The 19,630-nt window shown below is 52.0% G+C and overlaps 1 protein-coding gene across 2 annotated transcripts in view; it reads right to left on the bottom strand.

The window, feature by feature from the left end:
- The window catches only part of ACACB (acetyl-CoA carboxylase beta), a 1,895,698-nt gene that overhangs the window by 1,318,906 nt on the left and 557,162 nt on the right, over positions 1 to 19,630 (bottom strand). The window lies entirely within an intron of this gene.

Genomic DNA, 19,630 nt, shown 5'->3' with positions numbered 1-19,630 from the left:
CGCCGTGATGACGTCGCTGGAGTATATAGACGCCGCCTCCGCGCGCTGACGTCAGTTCTTTGTACACAGCTTTTCCGCGCCAGAAAACGCAGAGCCATGAGAGAACCAACACTGGTGCCATTTCAAACTAGGGCCCTGAAAGGGATGTCCTTAACCCTAGGTATCAGTTCGCAGAACGGGGAGGATGGGTGGGTTCGGTAAGGAATCTAACACTAACTAATGTTTCTTACAGATATATCGTTACCGAAGGTAAGTAACTTGTTCATCTGAAAGAAACACGTTAGTGCGTTAGTGGTAGATTCCTTACCTTAGAATAGATACCCCAGCAATACCAACCCCGGTGGTGGGTCTGCGAACCAATACATTCCTACACCAGAAAGTCCTGGAGGACAGAACGGCCAAAGAAGCCATCCCTCCGGACTTGACTGTCCAGGCAGTAGTGCCTCGCAAAGGTGTGCAGCGAGGCCCACGTAGCCGCCTGGCAAATGTCCTGCAAAGGGACTCCCCGGCCCAGGGCAGTAGTAGCCGCCGTGGCCCGAGTGGAATGGGCCCTCAGCCCAACAGGAGGCTCCTTCCGAGCCAAAGAGTAGCACGCTTTGATGCACAGAACGACCCACCGAGAGATGGTTCGTTTACACACCGCCCGTCCCTTCTTCGCACCCACGTAGCCAACAAACAGTTGGTCATCCACCCGGAACTGACGTGTGCGATCCATATAAAATGAAAGCGCACGTTTTGGGTCCAGGCGATGGAGCCGCTCTTCATCCTTTGAGGGATGCGGAGGCGGGAAGAAGGAGGGGAGGGTGATGGACTGCCCGATGTGAAAAGCAGAAACTACTTTGGGCAGGAAAGAAGGTCTAGTCCTGAGAACCACCTTGTCAGGATGAATGGACAGGAAAGGAGGTTGGACAGAAAGAGCCTGGAGCTCACTCACTCTCCTGGCAGAGGTGATGGCAACCAGGAAAGCCGTCTTTAAAGTCAGGAGACGGAGAGGACAAGAATGAAGGGGCTCAAAGGGAGCACACATCAAAAAGGTCAGAACCAGGTTCAAGTCCCACTGAGGCATCACAAACGGAACAGGTGGATACATGTGTGTGATGCCCTTCAAGAATCTCGTTACAATTGGGGACTTGAACAAAGAAGGCTGATCAGGAAGCCGTAGAAAGGCTGAAAGGGCCGAAAGGTAGCCCTTGATAGTGCCCAGAGCAGAGCCCTGCTGGGCAAGAGAGAGAAGAAACAGAAGAACCTCGGAAAGAGGGGCAGAAAGAGGATCCACAGCCTTTGCTGTGCACCATGCCACAAATCTGTTCCACCGACAGGCGTATACCGACTTCGTGGAGGGACGCCTGGCTGCCAGAATCACATCACAGACTTCAGGAGGCAAGTCAAATGGCCTCAACGGCCGCCGCTCAATCTCCAAGCATGGAGGTGGAGACTGGACAGGTTCGGGTGGAGGACCGTCCCCTGCTGCTGCGACAGAAGGTCCTCCTGAAGGGGCAGGCGGATCGGGGGACCGACTGACATGCTGAGTAGCTCGGGATACCAGTACCTTCGAGCCCAGTCCGGAGCCACAAGGATAACTTGGGCCCGGTCGCGCCTGATCTTCTTCAGCACTCTGGGCAGAAGTGGTATAGGCGGAAAGGCGTATAACAGACCGCAACTCCACTCGCGCCGAAAGGCGTCGCCGTGCGAGTGCCGTCTTGGAAACTCCAACGCGCAGAACTGATGACATTGCGCGTTCTCTTCTGTGGCGAACAGATCTAACCAAGGCTCTCCCCATTGCAGAAAGAGGCCTTGCGCCACGTCCGAGTTCAGACGCCATTCGTGATCCATCGAGCATCGACGGCTGAGTTCGTCCGCCCTGGCGTTCAGAGAACCTGCCAGGTGTTGAACCGTCAAAGTCACGCCCTGACGTTCCAGCCACTGCCAGAGGCGCAGAGCCTCCTGGCAAAGGGTCCACGACCCCACTCCGCCCTATTTGTTGCAGTACCACATGGCGGTGGTGTTGTCGGTGAACACCTTCACTACACTCCCGTTGACAAAGGGGAGGAATGCCTTCAGTGCCAGACGAATCGCCCGTAGCTCCAACAGGTTGATATGGAGCCGGGACTCCGCCGGAGACCAGATGCCTCTGATCTCTGCCTCTCCCAAGTGGCCACCCCAGCCCTGGAGGGACGCGTCCGTCACGACAACGTGCTCCGGTTGGGGAAGGGAGAGGGATCGGCCTCTGACCCAATCGCGGTCCGTAAGCCACCACTGCAGTTGTCTCGCAGTGCCCTCCGAGATCAAGACGTGGTCGGACAAGTTGCCCTGATGCTGGGCCCACTGAAACTTCAGGTCCCACTGCAGAGCCCGCATCCGCCACCGGGCGTGATGCACCAGAAGGATGCAGGAAGCCATCAGCCCCAACAGCCGCAGCGTCAACCTGACCGAAACCCGGGATAGCGGCTGAAAGATGGGAATCAAAGCCTGTATATCCCGGACCCGCCGTTCCGGAGGATAAACCCGAAACTGCGCTGAGTCCAGAACCGCTCCGATGAAAAGGAGCTTTTGAGAGGGACACAGGTGTGATTTCGGCACATTGATGGAGAACCCCAGGTCCTGCAAGAGGTCTGCCGTCATCTGAAGGTGGTGGACGACTGTCTGGGGCGAGCCCGCCTTCAACAACCAGTCGTCTAGGTAGGGGAAGACCGAAACCCCTAACCTGCGCAAATGGGCTGCGACCACCGCCATCACCTTTGTGAACACCCGTGGGGCGCTGGTAAGGCCGAAGGGGAGCACGAGAAACTGAAAGTGCTCCTGGCCTACCGTGAACCGCAGGTAACGCCGGTGGGCCGGCAGGACGGGGATGTGAAAATACGCATCCTGCAAGTCCAATGCTACCATCCAGTCTTGCGGGTCTAGAGCAGCCAAGACCTGAGCCAATGTCAACATCTTGAACTTCTCCTTCCGGAGGAAGCCGTTGACGTTCCGTAGATCCAAGATAGGACGTAGGCCCCCCTTGTCCTTCTTGGGTACCAGAAAGTAGTGGGAATAGCAACCACGCCCTACTTCTGGCCCAGGAACGCGCTCGATGGCCCCCTTAGCCAAGAGGGCCGTAACTTCCTCCCGCAGAAGTGTCAAGTGGTCCCCCGACACACGGTGGTTCTGCGGTGGCATGGCTGGAGTAGTGGTCTCGAAGGGGAGGGAGTAGCCCCTTCGGACGAGTTGCAGCACCCACCTGTCCGATGTAATTGTGCGCCAGTGAGCGTGGTGATGGCGAACCCTGCCACCCACTAGCGTCACATGGGGCCGAAAGCACGGACTAGGAGGATTTGGAGGCAGATGCTGCCGGGGGAGGTGTGGCCTGACCCCGCCGTTGACCCCGACCGCCTCCACGGCGGTTTCCATGGCCGCCACCGCGTTGAAAGGATTGTTGCGGCGTGTGGCTGGCAGCACGTGTGGGGACGCCCCTTCGTTGGCCACGAAAGGAGCGAAACAAACCCGTTTGCTGGCGCTGGGTCGAGAGACCCAAGGACTTGGCCGTGACCCTGGAGTCCTTGAAGCGTTCCAGCGCGTGGTCCGCCTTGTCACCAAACAGGCGACAGCCATCGAACGGCATGTCCATCAAGGCATTCTGGACATCTGCCGAAAAGTTGGCGGATCTCAGCCAGGCGTGGCGACGAATCGCCACCGTCGTGGACATCGCTCTGCCTAGCGAGTCGGTCGTATCAAGACCACACCGTATGGAATATTTTGCTGCATCTCGGCCCTCAGCCACAGCCTTGCCGAGTTTTGCCCGCACCTCCATGGGGCATTCTGGCAGCAGTTCCGCGACCGTATCCCACACAGAGTGGGTGTAGCGGCCCAAGAGGCAAGCGGTGTTGCAAGACCGCAGTCCCAAACTCAGGGACGAGAAGACCTTCTTGCCATACTGGTCATACCTCTTTGATTCCCGGTCGGGCGAGGCCGACGGGAATGCGGTCTGGGAGGTTGAGGCCTGGATCACCAGACTCTCGGGGGTGGGATGGGTGGACAGGAACTTGGGGTCGTCCGGACAAGGACGGTGGCGTCTGGCCACATTCCGATCAACAGGCGAACCTGAAGCGGGCCTGGACCACGTGCCCAACAGAACATCTGACAAGGCTTCGTTAAACGGCAGCAGTGGCTCCTGTGGGCATGACTGCAGTTTGAAGACCTCAGTGAGGATGTTAGGCCTCACGGCCGCAACGGGGAGCTCAAGGTGTAAGGCATTGGCAGCCCTCATCAGCACCACTGAATATGCAGCTCCCTCCTCCAACGCCACGGAAGGAGGAGAGACAAAGCCAGGGTTAGGAGAGTCGTCCAGACCACTGGCATCCCCCAAATCACCTGTCCAGTCCGGGTCATACTGGCACTCACGTGACAGAGGGTCCTCAGACCCCTCCCAACCTTCCCCGTACTCTTCATCATCTCCATATTCGGAGTCAACGATGTAGACCGGCTCCTCGGGGTTCACAGGCCCCATCGGCGTCGAGCCCGGCGTCGATCGACGCCGGTCCGACTCCGCGTCCGGATTCGGGGAGGGTATGGGGACGGCGCCGCCCGGAGCCGGCGCCCCAGCGCCGGCCGAAGCCGGCACAGGAGAACCGGCGCTGCGCGGGGACGGCGTTGGGGGTAACCCCGATGGAATCGGCGCCGGACCGGCCGGAAGGCCAGCCGGCGTCGACCCCGAAGGCCCTTGCGGCGCCAGGGTCGGAGCCGTCGGCGGCACCGGGGCCGGAGCACCCGATGGCGTCGAGCCAGGGACACCCGACCCGCTAGGGCCCTCAGACGGTAGCACTGGGCCCGAAGGCGCCGTAGGCCCCGTCGGAGAACTGAGCGCCCTCATGGCCATGAGGAACGCCTCAATCTCCTCAGGCGTCGCACCGTGCCCAGGGACCGGAGGGTATGGGGCAGGCCGCGCCGGCGACTCTCGCGGAGCCGCGGGGGTGGGGTCACCCGAACCCCCGGCTGCGTCGCGCGAGCGTCGGGGGTACGATGACGACGCCCCGACTTCTTGTGTTTCTTACCTGAAGAGCCCGACGAATGGTGACGACTTCCGGAGCGCTCGGCGCGGCTCCGCGACCGCTCCCTCGAACGCTCCCTGGACCTCCGGCCGGACCGGGACCGCTCCCGACGCGGGGCCGACACCCGGAGCTCAAGCAGCTTGCGGGACCGCTCCCGTCTAGCCTTGTTAGTGAGAGCCCGGCAGTCGACGCAGGCGTCCACGTTGTGGTCGGGGCCCAGGCACCGGAGACAGAGTCGGTGATGGTCCGTGACCGACATCGTGCGGTCACAACCGTCACAATTCTTGAAACCGGGCATCCTACCAGGCACCAAAAGAGAAGTTAACAAAGTTGGTCAAAAGACCGGAGTACTGCTCTTCGGATCTGCGCTTACTGGCGCGGAAAAAAGAAGAACTGACGTCAGCGCGCGGAGGCGGCGTCTATATACTCCAGCGACGTCATCACGGCGCACGATGCCGACGACGGACGCGGAGCCGCAGGGGACGCCTGCAGACGACGCCTACCGACGCGCAGGGGTACTGCTACGCTAAAGTTTCCTGATCCAGACTGACGCCTGGGGATATTCTAAGGTAAGGAATCTAACACTAACGTGTTTCTTTCAGATCAAAAGGTTGGTATGGGCTGCCCTCTAGGGGGTGTAATGGGGTGGCCCTGGTGGAGAGTCTGATGGGGGCATCAGAGGGGTTGTTTTGGTTGGGGAGGTGTTCGAGGATAGGGGTGGTGGAGTGAATGGAAATAGGGCTATTTCTAGTGTCAATATAATTCTTACATGGCGGCTCGTCAGTGAAAGGCTTTGCAACAGTCTGTTTCTGAAAAGCCAGGTACAGGGTCTGCTGGTGGAAGGACCCTGGTAGTAATTGTCCCTGTGAACAGATCACTAAATATGTGCCTTTGGTGAGTGTCCAGTTCTTTTTGGAGCAGCTAAAATAAAGGCCCTTCTGTGTCCTCCTCCAAGGGGGTAGATGGGAACTTGTGTGCTTGAGTGTACTTCTGCCCCTATGCTGATGAGATTTTGCAGCTAATTCTAACTAGGTTGCCAACGGAGGCTTCAACAACAAGGACAGTTTGAGAGTTGCTGGATATTTTGGCCCCAATGTGCTTTACTGGATCAATGGAATCAGCTTTAGAACTGATGCAACTTTCAATGATGAATGGGTGATCGGGCCATGATATTTTTGAAACCAATGTAGACTTTCGTGTCGGAGCCAAAGGCTGGATGCAGCTGACGTTGGTGGGAGACATGGTTGAGGGAGGTGGGCCATGTAAATAAAATATTTGTCAATGTGCTTGGGGCTCACTGACCTTCTCCCACAGGAGTGGTGCTATGCCAAAGTGCAGGGGTACCTTTGTGCTTTTCATGAGCCATATTCATTGTTCTCAGTGTGGGGTTCATCCAAGGGCCGGACTTTCATGCAGGAGCTCCCTCTTTTCGTCTTCGGATAGGCAGAGTACAAAAGTGGCTGGTTTTTTGCTAGGATTGATATCTTTGAAGGTCCAGCCTCTTCCTCCTCATGGGTTCCGTAGGTAATATCTTAATTTTCCCCAAAGATATCTGGGGTCTCTGAGATGTCTTCCTACTGCATGGTGTATGCTCATTGATTCTCTCTTGGGTTTCGAAGAGTTGTCTTTGATCTGAATGCCTGGCATGTCAGGCAGCGGATGTTGTTGTGGTCTAGTGAGAGGCACATATTGTAGACTGTTAGGTGATAGGTCCACAGGTACTGAGCGTGGCATTGGGGACAATACTGTAACACCGATTTCTCCATCACCAGTTGTCAGTCTCGAAGGTGATGCTACGCGTAGAGGTGATTTGGTCCCGGACGGCATTGGAGAACAAACAACTGCAAAGCGATGGTTCAACGTCTATAACTGGAGAATCAGAATGTAAACCGAATAATCAGGAAAGGACTCCGAAAGCATTCAACAATTCCTTCCAGGGATGTTGAAACTTGAAGCCTACTCAGTACACGTTCGAACACAGAAAAAAAGCATCTGACGTGGAGTTGACGCCCATACACAATGTATGGACTGGAAAGAGGAGTCACACTGTATCTTGTGACGCAGGAATTGTTTTAGAAGAAAAACAGTTTGCAAACATCCAAGCCCAACACTAGATGGCAGGTTTATGCAAAGGATGCATATCTACAGCCACATATGCTGCGAATTAACAAACTACTTATCTTTGATATTGATAACGCTCTTTCTGGAAAAGTCTATCTAACCTTTTGAATATTCCCCAGTCAGACTGGATCCAGAAACTTTGGAGCAGCAGCTTTGCAGCCGATAGATGGTGCTGTGCCCGGACGCCATCTGCTTCACAAATGATTTGCGGGGACTATATAGGTGCAATTCTAGTGGAGTGTCAGTTGCTTTTGAGACTGTCTGCACCACAAACACAGAGCCCCAACAGCGAATTGGCTTTGAATAATGTGCGGTTTCCTAGACTTAGAATCACTTATGCTTAAATAGGACTTGGCAGCGTGATCTGCAAGAGCGCTTTTTAGGGCATCCACGCTTTTGCTTAGGGTGCTAGGACTGGTGCATTTTGCTTGCTACGCAAAGGATACCAGTCTCGTAGGCATATGCTTCAGACAGATCCATTATATTAGAGACTGCCATCATCTCCACGTACTCCATGTCCTAAAACTTAAAGCACATATTACCATAAAATATTCCCCATTGTTTTTTTATTTTTTTATTTTTTAGAGTTTTATTTAGTGCAAACTAGACCTGAGGTGTCGGGCATCAGAGCGCTTTACATGAGCACCTGCTTCGATACAGATGAACACATTCATTTTTTGTTAGGCACGGGAGATTAAGTGATTTGCCCAGAATCACAGGATGTTGAGTGTCGTTGTCAAGACTCGAACCAGATTCCCCAGGTCCGAGGTTGACTGCTCTAGCCGTTAGGCTACAGCCTCTCCCTAAATCTCATTGTTGAATTTCTAAAGCACATCTGTCATGCCAGTTACCATAACTACCACTCTGTATGTGAAGGACCACTGTTGTAGCAAAAATCCACACATGTAACACACTATTTTCATAATAAGATATTGCCACCCAGGCTTCAACATAGAAGCACCAATGCCAGAACAGAAATTATATTGCCTTGAGCAGCTATTGCCATTTCAGGAATCCTCTATGCCTTCAGTCGAGATATAGCCCTTGCAATGACAGTATTCATAGTACGTTCATCATCATTATGCCAAGATGTATTGCAATCCCCTTCTCCTGGCCAACTAACCAAAAAAGAATTCCAACAAGGGGCATTTAGGACAGCATCTGTGGCTTAAGAGCTTTTAAACTGTATCTGCAGTGCAATAGCATCAGGGCAGGGGAACATTAGGCAACTCAGCATTGCGGTTAGGAGGGTATAAAATACTGAATGGTTCTGGTGATTGCTGGCATATGCAGGGAGGCATCTCCTACTTGCCTGCCTACAAACCTTTCTAAAGAAAATATGAACATTCCTACACATGGGTGGGTTAGGAATAAACACAGTTTCACTTGGTTGTCATTCTGACAAAGAATTGAAAGCTACAAGTTGAGCAGAGCGGCTTTCTGCGTTAACAGTTTTCCAGTCCTTGCTGTCCACTGAGAACAGCAGCCCAAGGCTTACTGACGGAAGCATATAGGGTCATTGCCATGCAGCCTATATGGCATGGGCAGTGTGAAGCTGCGATCAATTAGACAACTATTAAGTCCCACAGTAGCAACAGTGGCTTCACTGAGTACCCCTTGGCTAGTTCAGCATTACTTTTCAGTAAGAAAAACACTTTTTGGTTAACAACAGTCTCAAGGCCAACCCTTCAGCAGGCCCAGTGAACTCTCTATTTCAGAAGCCGGCATCAGACAAAGCGCCTGTTGCAAAGCACTGAAAAAAATATATAAACTTGTGTCCCTGACCATGTTAAAATGCTTGGGTTTACAGATAAGAAAATAAGTTACTTACCTTTAACTGCAGTTATCCAGTATTGTTATCTTTCATGGATTCAAATGCTTGAATCATCCCCCGCCGTTGAAGTGGAAGTCCCATGGTACCATAGTAAAACTTAGCATAGATTAAAATGGCCAGAGCCCATGAATTTAATAGCCTATGTTATTTTTTTTAGTATAACTTTTAACTATGACCAATTAGGTCGTAGCACCCTCTACAACACTCACAGAGAAGTGGATTCCCTCAGATTTTCAAGCACAAGTGGGAATAATAGCCCAAGCTATAAGGAGAGCCTCTTCCGGGAAGGAGGGTGGGTCACATATGAATCTATGAAAGATACCAATACTAGATAACTGCAGTTACAGATGTACAAGTTACTTACCTTCGGTAACGATGTATCTGGTAGAGACGATTCTAGCTGCAGATACCTTAACGTAGAATTATCCCCAGGCGTGAGACTGGATACGGAAAACGTTTCTGCGACAGCATCCCTGCACGCCGGGGGGACGACACCACGTGACTCTGCCCTGGGGTCAGCACCGGTGACGTCAGCGAGGATACACAAGTCACACCCCGGCACGCCTACATCAGTTTTCTTCAGAGAACTTTCCGTGCCACAATCCAGAGCCATCACAACCAAAACTGTGAGAATATTGGAACAGTGTGCGAAAAACCCAGCTACACAGAAGGTAAGGAAACGAAAGGTGTGGAACAGCAAATCCAGAATAGTGCCAGGCACTAAGGCACCAAGTCATGGAATGAAAGAATAGAGCACAGCTACTGTAAGCAAGCCTGCAACCAACAGAACAGCCTCCCTGGAAACAGAAGCATGTGAAAAAAGGGCACAATAGACGAAGAAGGCAGCAACCACCGTCCGGAGCCAAGAAAGGGTCCAAGGCCAGAACGGAAGCACAATGACAATTCATCCCCCAACAACACCAGAAGGGGGGAGCTCCTAAAAGGGACAGAGGTCGAGACCCAGCCAGGAGACCTCAACCCAAAAAGACTGTAAGTGTCAGAAGTGCAAGCAACACAAGGAATCAGGGCACAACAAACCCTACAATGGAGGCCAAATGCATGTTCGCAGAAGTACCCAGGCATTCGACCACCAATCACCAGTAAGGAAGGAATGGAGCAACAACTAAAACAAGGCGAGCATCCCCCAGTGAGGGAGTAAGAAAACAAGCACTCGCAGAGGACCGCTGCTCTGAAGCAGGCGGGTGTAGAAGACCGAGAAGGGTCCTAGCAGAATTGGGGAGGAAGGGCGGGTCGTGACGGAATCTGAAACTAGAATCTTCTCTACCAGATACATCGTTACCGAAGGTAAGTAACTTGTACATCTTGTACTAGCCGCAGATTCCTTAACTTAGAATAGATACCCTAGCCATACCCCAAAGGGGAGGAGGGTTCTGCGAGAATACCTCTCCAGCTCAGACGAGCCCAAGACCCCCCAACATGGGGACCTGCCACGGTGACAGGGAAAATAGCCCCGTCCACCGCAGCAAGGATGAGTCACAGGCCCTAAGCTGAAGAGAACCTCAACATCGTGGAAGAACCCCTTCCCCACAGGGGATGTGTTAGAACGACAAAAGAGGCAACCCAGCCTTCACCAACAAGAGAAAGCAATACGAAGGGGTGGGAGGCAGAACACCCCAAGCCCAGGCAACGTACCAGGGACCTCCACCGGAAGCCCCAATGTACAGGCAGCGCAGTGGGAGAAGAGCCACCTACAGACTCCAAGGAGGAGAGGCCGAAATACGGCAAGCCCTCCACCGGGAAACATACCCAGTGAAGAGGGCCGCCGAGCCCATCACAGCTTGAAGCCAAAAGACAAGACTGAACAGCGCCTCAGCAGTAAGGCAGGCAGAAGAATAAGAACGGAAGCCCACAATGGCCCCGCAGGACAAAAAGGAGGAGCTCCAGGGACCACGCCAAGGTCGCCGGCCATAGAACAGAAGAGTAGGCAGGGACAGCCAGCTGCTGACAATGCCGCAAAACTAAACGCCCGGACCACGTCGGGCTGAGAATAAGGGCAAGGCTAGCAAACCGCCCGAACGAACCCAAAAGGGGACCGCCCCGGATAGAACCGATCCACTAAGTAGTGAGAGCAGTTAGAAGATGAGAGGGTTAACAAGTAGGACGGACCAAGCCGTCAACACAGGAAACCATGCCCTCAGAAACACCAGACAGAGGTCCAGACCAAACGGCAGGTAAAGGGCAAAACACTGCAGCACAACGTCGTAGATGGCCAAGCCATGCCCCAGTAAGGACCAAAGACCGCACCATCGTAATAAAGCACCACCAGGAAGGGCGATGAACCCGCCAGAGGGAGTCCACACCCTCCTCGTATAAGACAGAGCCATACAATAGCTACATATACCCCACATAGGGTAGGACACGTCCCACAAAAGCATGAGAACCACTCTTAGGGAAAAAACAATCCCGCATCAGAGGACAAAATCATAGACCTGCAGCAGAAACCACAGAAGGCTTAGTAGTCAGCCAGAAAAAGCATTTTGGGCAAAAAAGAGGCTGAACCAGCAGCCAACTGAAGAGCAAAGAGGTTGAACCAGCAGCCAACTGAAGAGCAGGGCCAACCAAAGACCCAGAGGGCAGAGTATCCCTCACAGAAAGAGTTAACAGCCCTCCAAAAATCAAATATCAGGAGCAAGTGGGATAACGTCTCCCACCAAGCCCCGGAGGATCAGCAACCCAACCTACTGAGGAGGAGGAGGAGGAAGAGGAGGAGGAAGACGGAGTCCCGCAAGAAGACGCAGAATGGCGGAGTCTGCATGAGTATTAAACAACAGGATCCCGTCAAAGGGGAGGTCGACCAGACGCTCTCTAATATTTTCAGAGAAAACAGCATCATGTAGCCAAGCATGGGGACAGAGAGCCACAGACGTGGCCAACGGCACGGCCAACAGGATCGGCAACATCCAAAGCTGCACGCAAAATAAACGCGGCCAACTCTCTACCATCCAACACATGGCCCCGCAGATCAGCACGGGCCCCCTCATGAGAGACATGAGAAAGAAGGGGCTCCACAGAATCCCACAGGCTAGAAGTAGCCCTGTTCAGCACACACAAAGTGTTGAGCTCCCTCAAGGCAGCACTGGAAGAAGCCAAGACTTTACGTCCCTATGAATCTAACCACCAAGCCTCCAGAGACGGAGGGAACAACACCACAGGCAAACACAGAAAGGCATTGCGCAGTAGAGCGCCTTGAGTAGAAGGGTGGAAAGAAAGACAGACCGGGTCGTGCGGAGCAGGATGTGACGGTGCAGTTGTGCCTGAGGCACCGGATCGCCTGTGGCAGGGCGCCCCCAATCCCCCATAAGAGAATTATGGAGTGACGCTTTAAAAGGAAGGAACAACTCCTGTCCACCAGAGCCCTGGTGTAGAATCTCCAAGAGTTTGTCTGTAGGAAATAGAGTGACAGGTTCACCCATTCTCAGAATACCAGCAGCCGTGGAAATAGCCCGAACAAAGGCAACACTGGCCTCAGTAGGGCGCCGCAGAGGTGAAAGTAATTCCTCTGTGGGTGACGGTTGCAGACTGAGCCGCCCATCCCCAAGTCCAGGGGGAAGCAGCCAGTCCCGGCCTATAGGAGGATCCACTGAGGAATGGGGAACCTGAGGGGCCCCAGGGGAGGGCGGAGACGCCGGTGGAGAAGCCAGCTGCGTGCCACAGAAAGAAGGGTTCAAGGATTTAGGCCGTGGGGACGGCGAAGAGCCTTCCCTGGTAGATGCCGGTGAAAATGCAACTACACGGCGCCCTGTCTCAGGAGAGGAACACACCAGCAGGTGATGGACCTGAGAAGAAGAAGCGACCTCAGGAGACGAATCTAGAACCCGGCGCCGGCGCGGCTCCGTGCGTGGTGTCCGGCATCGGTGCCTGATCAGTGTCGACCGGCGTCGGAGTGGGCCCACGTGGTGCCGGGCCGACTCCTGCCACAACCTGCTCTCCAGGAGAATGGGGGGTGTTTGACACCGAATTGGTGAAGGCGCAGCGCCGGCTCGACCCCAGACGGAGCAGCTGCTCGCGCCGAGGACCGAATGGGACTCGGAAAGGCGCCCCAGGCCCCGACCTCCACCCGCGACTCAGCCGGGGAGGAAGTCTTCCGGCGCCGATATGGCGCCGGCTTAACCTCTGGTGAGGCAGCCGCCTGCTCAGGGAATCGAGAGGGACTCGGGTGCAAGCCCGGAGTCCTGGCTATAGCCCGCAACGCCACAGGGAGACCCGTAGGGATTTGCGGTGAGGCAGGGACGCTAGGCGTCGACAAGAGAAGCCCCAAAGGACTACACCTCCACGACGCCACCCTCCTATGACCTGAAGCCAAAATCGTCGATGCAGCGGAAGTCCCAGCGCAAGGCAAGGGATCCGCAGGAAGGGCCAAAGAAGCCTGCAGCACCACAGGGTAGGCTGTCATTTGGGCCCTAGTCGCCTCCGCGCCAGGAAACGGTGAGTAGGGAGGCGACACGCGGGGGCACCTGTGCCGGGGGAGCCGGCACCCACCGCGGAAGTAGGACAAGGCCTCGGAGACATACTGAAAGACCTACCAGCCGGTGAGCCACACCCCAAGGGCCTAGCTTGCTTCTAGGCACTATATTTTCATAGAATGTAGTCTGTGTCTAGAAGCAAGTTTTTCTGAAGAGAATTATTCATGCAGTTTAAACATTTTAAAGAGACCCAAAATGCAAGCATTATTATCTTTAAAAAGGCACAATTGAAGTTAGTTAGGAAATGCAGAACACATTCTATAAAAATGCAGTGCCTAGAGATAACCTAACTAGGGAAACTAGCCATACAAGATCTAATCACTTAAAGAAACCTAAAATGCAAAGAATTGGGTGTGGGTGAAAATTACCGAGCATAGTCAGAGATTTAAAAAGGCAAAAATATTATCTCGCTTGGGAGCTACCACCTGAGAGGATTTGACGTCCCAAATCAGATAAACGGCCGGCCGGAGAACCCACGCATGTGATGGTCACAGCAGCAGAGTTCTGGCTTCTAATTGCAGTGTTGGATATAATATACCCGGAAAATGCAGAACTGACACTTTTCTGACGCACTTTCTGACGCACCTACTGGTGCTGGTGGCTTGACCGCATGCCCTAGGACACGGAAATGGTCAGGTGGCTCAATGGTTGGTTGGCCATGTTTGACCACAGAACATAAACAAAGAACATCTTGTCACATACATATCACTAAAAATATATGTGAGAGCGGAACTTACGACAGGTGCTATTATTTTAAGATGTTGTGGCTTTTATTTCGTGCAAGCTATCTTTCAAAACAATATTTCAGCAATAGTCCAAGATGTACCAACTTGTACCAGCTGGGTCTGTTTACGTGTGTGTGGGCGTTGGTCTTGAAGCTGTTAAAAATTACTATACTCTGTGATTGCCCAAATTACCTCGTTGTTTTCAGTGCAATAGAAATTTATGTTTTGAAATCATCAGGCCTATTGGAGCTTAATATGAAAGACTGGCAACATAAGATGGTGTCCTTTGGCTTAGGCCTATATGTAGGGGGTTCACGGAATCTGTGGGCTTCCATTTACTGATAGTATATGGTGAAAATTGGTAATTTTAGTATATTTTCAGATTTTGCCGAGCCGGACCCACATCAGACCTTCATTCTATAAATGTCGATCAAAATGCCCTTTTCGGTAATTAGATGGTAAAACGTGACCCTCTATGTGACCCTCCATCAATGTGCTGCTCGCTCTGCGAGATCTATTGTCGAGGTAATTTCGGAAGTGGAGTGGAAGCTCCGCACATGCTTTTCATTGGGGGGTGTCATCCTTTATGGTAAACGCTGGCCTCCGATTGAAAGTGAGGCTTTTTGGTGACCGCCCGGTCTCCTTTAGGCCCCGCCCACCCGGACTCGATCGTTTGCTTGCGGCTTGAGACTGTCTCCTTTAATTAGTGGGTGAGAACTTATTTTTTACATTCGCGCAATGCTGACGGCTTGTACTTTTGTGTGTACGTATATTTACCCTTTTGTTTCCTGCATGTTTCCTGTTTATCAGTATTTAGTATGCGCATAATTCTCCATGTGTGTCCAATATCGGATTTTCCTTGTGAACAATGGTCTCTCTATGTGTGAGCTCTCTGTGTTTGTGTGACCTTTATCTGTGCTTGTCTTCCATATGTGTCTGCCCACCTTTAATGCATTTGTTTGTATTTTTTTCTCCTCCACATGTAAGTTTACGGTTTACTTTTGCTTGTGGATTTTTTGTGCATATGGCCGCTCCGGTCTGTTTTTCTGCGCATAATTTTCTGTCAAGTGTGTTTACAGTGCGTTTGTGCACATGCGCGCGTAGACGGCTGCAGCAGTAATATAATGCTTGATTCATACTAATGAATGAAAGGGAATGAGAGGCCCCAAGGAGACGCCACCGAGAGTGACTGGTTTGGAGATGCACAAGCTGCGCGCGATGAAGCCAGCTGGATCCGTCAGTGCTATCAGAGGCTGGCAACACGGATTACTGGACAGCCAGTGTAATTTCACAGGTTGCCGCCTGGGTCAGTACTATGCTCCAGAGACACCACCTTTGCATCGATCCGCTGCTAATGAAGGCATGAAACCATCAGCCGGCAGCTGCGCCGTAGCATTAACAAGCATTTGCAATGCAACAGGTCTCGCATTTACACAAGTTTGAGCGATTGGTATTGTAAATGACCATGCCTTTTATTTATGTTTGTGTTTTTGAAACATAAATAGAACGCATTGTCATTTACAATGTCAATAGCTTAACCCCGAGTAACCTATTGCATTGCAAATGCTTGTTTTTAGATCTATGAGGCAGGTGAGAAGTCTTGAGGGATTGCCTGGACCCCTCTAACGCTCCTTCTAGAGATCGAGCCCTTTAATGAGACCTGTCAGAGGAGCCACTGTCCTCATCAGAAGAAGTCTACTGAGTCTTGGTCTTCTGAAGTCACAAGACTAGCAGCCCTTCCCTGTCTCTTAAGATTTTTTGAAGAGAGTGCGGCAAATTTTGCACTCCTTTAACTCATATTTTGGATGGAGGCAGTAAATGCAGTTCTTATGTGGATCATCCACATGGATTCTCTTCTTCCTACAGGTCTTGCAAGGACTGAAAAGGGATTTCTTGTCAGACATATTAGCAGTATGTAGAAGAATAAGCTTTGAAATGAGAAAAACTGAGCAAAGCTCAGGAAGACTTCTTTCAAGCATGACATGATGTGAAAATCTGAGGGAATCAGCTGCTCTTGGGAGGGTTCTAGAGGGTACTACTACCTGATTGGTCATAACTAGAAGTATAGTCCTTTTTTAAAAAAAAACATAGATAGGCTATTAAATTCATGGCCTAGGGCCATTTTAGCTTATGCTAAGTTATACATACTGCTTTACTATGGTACTGTGGGACTCACACTTCGATAACGGGTAATCATTCAAGCATGGGAATCTATGAAAGATACCCCTGTGAGAAGTTGGCCCGATATGCAGCGTTCGCTATTCTAGCGACCGCTATGTATCGTTCCAAACGACCCTTATGATGATTGGTTGTAAGTCAACCTATAGACCAGCTATCCTAGTAGCGTGGATACGAGCAGTCTAAGGCTAAAGACTCGAGAGGGCGTGTTAAGCCAGCTGTTAACCACACATGTATCCCTTGAACACCCAGTGAAAGGACACCACACAAGTGTTATGAAAATAAACGGTATATTTATTTAAGAATCACAACAGCCCTGTACTCTTTATGAGGACAGGGTACTAAGCACAAACCAAATCTCTTAGGAAAATACTTCAAGTGCACAATTAAAACAAGTGTCCGAAGACACGGGAAGTTTAGTGGTCTCGGGCGGACCCGATAAGGCAAGTCGGAAGCGAGGGACTCAGGACCCTAGAGTAAGGAGGCTATGCAGGCACCGAAATGCCGAAGTTACCTAGCCACGAGGGCTGCGGCTGCACAAGTCTTACAGGCGTCGGGGGTCTTCGCTGACGAGCCAGGAGCCGGAAGAAAAGGAGTTGCTGGCCGGCGACCAGTGATGAATAGTTCGTAGAGATCCAAGCCTGGATCAGAGATCGATGATACCTGAAAGCAGAGGGGACCAAGTTCGTACTACTAGCCAGTAGTCAGAGGGTACCAGGAGGGCACCGGTTGGCCGTCACCTCGACCAGGTGAGTGGGCGACGCTAGGCTCTGCAGTCTCACGGACCAGGAGGCGTTGTCGGCGACCAGGATGGAGGTGCGAGCTGTCCCACGAAGGATGATGCTGTCGGCGTCGCTGGGCCCAGGATTGGGGCAACAAGCCTTGGCAGATCTCAGGGCCACGTGGTAGGCCTAAGATGGCGTCTTGAATGGACCAGGAGGGTCCGGGGTGCTCCTCTCGGAAAAGGGAGCAAGGGCCGATCTGGAGCAACCAGACCAGCAGAGTTGTTTGTCGGTCGTCGTCAAGGAAGGGCACAAGCCAGCGGCTAGTGACCGGACAACGTGTTGAGCAGCGAGCAGAAGGGCCCCACGCAGATCGTGGAGATGCTGGGAGACTGCACTTCGGTGCTGGAGCGGCTCAGGGTCGGGGCTTCTCGAACCCCAGAGCACTCACCAGAGAATTGCTTCGATGGTCGTGCTGGTTAAGAGCGTGCAGGTTCTGATGATGGCCGGTCCCTCGAGGTCTCGTCGCACCCACAGATCACAGCTGAGCTGATGACGTGGGTAGAGGTCAGAGGTGCCAGGGAAGCCGGTTCTCGTCGAGCTGGGCCGTCGGATTCCTTGAGGAAGGACTTACAGAAAACCGCAGAGTTCTTAGATGGTGCCCGCTGATGCAGGGTGACTACTCCTTAGTCACAAGGGAGAAATCTTGAGAAGAGTCTCGAATGTCCTTTCGTAGAAAGTAGTTCTTGATTCAAAGATGATCTAATTTGGAAGGGTCCCCGCTCCGGCCTTTATTCTAAAGAAAGGGGTGGGTACATGACTAGGTCCTGCCCTAAGGGTGGGACCAGGAAGGGGGGTAGTTACACCCCTCTCCCCTGCCGGACTTTCCCCAGGCCAGGGCTGGTGCCCCTGGAACTGGTTCTAACCGGCAGATGCGTAGTGAGCACCGGGGTGCCACTCCGCAGTCACCTTCTCGCAAAAGCTCTACCTACCCAGAATACACAAACCCTGTCTGGGACGGTGCGAACACCGCCCTCGACAGGAAACCCTGTGTCCAAGCTCTCCTCGCTGGAAGAACTCCCAGCAGCAGGAGGTCAGACTCGTGTCTGTGGTGGCAGCATCCATTTTGTGGAGCTGAGGCTTTAGTTAACTTTAACCGGGGTTCAGTTACGTACATGTCGTGTCCCTCTAGAAGGGCGGAATGCTAACCTCGTCGCCAGAATTGGTGAGGGGGCAGCATCCCGATTCGTATGACACCTTACTCGACATGCCTTGATAACGCGACACCGAAGTTACCGATGTGGTACGCGTTATCATGGAACAGCCATTGGGTCTTGATTCCGCAAGCTGCAACCGGGCTCGGCTCGGGCCAGAACCTAGTTCACACGAGCCCACGCACTCTGCCTTCAGGATTGTCAAGGCCTGCCATAGGAGTGACTGATAGGAACTCGGGTGTCCATTGTATGGTTAGATATAGAGCTACAATACCTAAAGCAAAGGGTGATTACACGACTTTGCCCCAGCTGTCATGCAGCCAGTTGTGTCAAATTTAGGAGGCCAGCCAGGGGTGGCATAATACATGCTGCAGCCCCTGGCGGCCCTGGGTACACCTATGCCCTGCGTTACGGGGTCTGATAAGGTGGCCCAGTACCAATTGGTAAATGCACCTAGGGTACATATCGTAATTTAGAAAGAGAACAGCCAGGCTGTGGGTCTGATTGGCAGGCCCACAGCCAGAAAAAGTCGTAAACCAGTGAAACAAAAGCAAAAAATCTGGGTGATCATAGGATTGCAGACCCTACTCTCCTACAACCCCAATACTGAATAAGTATGTTTTCAGCTAAGTGCTTTTCAAATGGAGGTGACAGGCATGTGCCAGATGAGGATAGTGAGCAATACCTTCTCTGGCAGGTGTCAGGTGGAATTAACTCCAGAAAGTAGTTTGCTGGCAAAGAAAATCACTGAAATGAGGTTCAAGTGATTTCATCTTTACATGGCGAATGTGCAGTAAAGGAAGTGAGTGTCCTTTCAGTGCAGTTTGAAAAGGTTTAGCTCTGGAGTCATCATACTTCCTATGATACTGGGATCAATTGCCAGAAGAGCAGGTTACATCCCTATGAATGCTCTTCATACAAGCTCCACAAGGAAAATGGTATTTTATCAGTTGTATGGCTTATGTCATTCCATTGCTCTTTTGTCTCTGTCAAGTAGTCATGCACGTAGCAAGACAGCTGGCCTACAAGATGCATCAAACATTTTAATTATAAAGTTAGATAAGCAAGTTGGGGAAACATATATTTCTGCCAAGGCAGTGAAAATAAATGTGATTGAATAACCTATGTTATTCAGAGCAAACGCACTAATAAACACACTTTCACACAATTATTATTGCAGTGCTAATGCCAAATTAACATATTTCAGAATAACTGACATGATAAAAACACTTTTGACTATCTCAAAGACTGCCTGTAACAATTACTTTACACAGGAAAACAACCTTCCTAATAGTCATTGGATGTCTTCAATCTGATTTAAACAT

The sequence above is a fragment of the Lissotriton vulgaris genome, chromosome 11 (genome assembly GCF_964263255.1).
Source record: "Lissotriton vulgaris chromosome 11, aLisVul1.2, whole genome shotgun sequence".
In the NCBI taxonomy this organism is placed as follows: domain Eukaryota; kingdom Metazoa; phylum Chordata; class Amphibia; order Caudata; family Salamandridae; genus Lissotriton; species Lissotriton vulgaris.
The sequence above is the reverse complement of the archived record's forward strand: the minus strand, read 5'-3'. Positions and strand labels throughout refer to the sequence as shown.